Genomic DNA, 1,949 nt, shown 5'->3' with positions numbered 1-1,949 from the left:
CCTCATCTGAGCAGAGAACTGCAGGGCCCTTGGCCACAGCGGCCCCCAAAGATGAGCTACTCCGGCAAGACTGCATGTGATCCCTTACATATCGCACTGCCGTTGGGCGTTTGCTGTCCACATCCATCCCATACAGAACTATGATACAAATATCTAAAAGTTGTATTGGTTTTAGTAGAGGGCCATCCTAGGCGATGCAGATAGAAACATATTCGTTAGGTGTCTCACTCATCATGGAGTGAGTCGTGTTAAACTACAGCCATGGTTGCCTACACTGAAGCATTTTATAGTATTTGCAATATTTTAATGGATATTTTAATGGAAAACTGCAAATGATTGAAAAGCAAAACCGCTGTTGTTTAACTCTGCAGCCACTCAATTCCATCATCTTTGTTTTGAGGAAGGATCAAACTTTCCATGAACAAGTAAATAAACAGACGGATCGCAGCCCAGTGGCTGCACTCGGTGGTGCTCGCAACACTTCAGCAGCACTTCAGCAAGTGTAAAGATACTGATGTGTAACTGCACATTTTCTAAAGATAAAATAAGTTCCAGTGTAAGCCGAAGTAATGTAAGTGGCATCTACTGCTTATTTATTTATGACTCCAGTTCACTGATCCCAAGTGGTTTTATTCTTGGTGCTGTTCAAACAGCTGATCTACATCCAAGTTAGGTAAACAGGATGCTAAGGCCACAGATGTGCATGATTCCACAGATTTTAATAAGTTCCACTGATAGAAATACACGTTTGTCATGCATTATAAATCCCTGTCATATTCCACTTCTCATCTTTTCCTGTTCTTCAGTCCCTTCTAGAACCTCAGTCCTTCAGAGAGGTACTTTGGACTGTGTTAATTTGAATAGGAGTCAGTGAAAAATATAGCATCTCCAGACAGATTGCCTGAGTTTATTTTGTGCCATACAACTCTGTGTGTAGACAAGACCTTGCAATAACAGCACTCTGACAAGATTTGTTTTTCAAGTACACTGCCAGGCATGCTGTTGTTGTCAACAAGTAAATAGTGGTAATCACTTCATAGGGCTTTTGGACTCTGCCTCTCCTTAGTCAGGTGTAAGACTAGCTCAGTGCCTGGATCCTGGATCTACAGATTGCAGCATTGTGGAAAATACTTTAAAATGAAAATTGTGTTGAAAGATGTGGAGTAAACAAGGGAAAATCAGTTTTAAACTTAGAAGAACAAAAAACAACTGTAACTGTACCTCATACAAACTTATGTTGGCTTCAGAGTTGAAGTTTAGTCACACAGCTTAATTCTGTTTAATTAATTCTTATTGAATTCTTACATGACATTTTAGAACAGGTGAGAAGCATTGCATTCCCCAGGCAAGAAATACAGACTGTGTGAGCAGTGGATGCTTCCTGTGTACGAAATGACTGCAGGGACCATGCCTGTCATGTGTTCAAATTATTTCCCTTCTCTACTACGTTAACATTACCACAGCTTTAATCACACTGTGCTTTATTCAGATTCTTGTCATCCTCCTCACCATCAATCAGCAGACTGTAGGAACCTGTACAAGTAGAAGTGATGAAAATGAGAGTAAGAGCTGCTTGGTCATTGTGTTCCAGAGCCATTTCAGATCAGATTATCGCACTAACTATTGGCATTTCCTCTATAAAAATCATTGAAATTAACCATTTGGAAGTTCTCATAGTTGACCTCTCCAGACAAACAAACATCCTTTCTCCATCACCAAGCAATGTTTTGGAACACAAACTAATAGTGCTGCTCTTTGTACTTGAGTGCAGTCCTGCATGGTGAAAGTAGTCAGGGCCTGTGTGACACATGTATCACAGGCTCCATAGGTACACACAATCTACATTGTTTTTCAGCAGTAGCTTTTGGGACGCACTAGGTATTTTATGGTCGTTTGCCTGTTTGTGGAGTCTGAAAACATTGACTTGTTTTCTCTGTTCAGAATTGAAA

Source organism: Tetrao urogallus, assembly GCF_951394365.1.
Source record: "Tetrao urogallus genome assembly, chromosome: 4".
Taxonomy (NCBI): Eukaryota; Metazoa; Chordata; class Aves; order Galliformes; family Phasianidae; genus Tetrao; species Tetrao urogallus.
The sequence above is the reverse complement of the archived record's forward strand: the minus strand, read 5'-3'. Positions refer to the sequence as shown.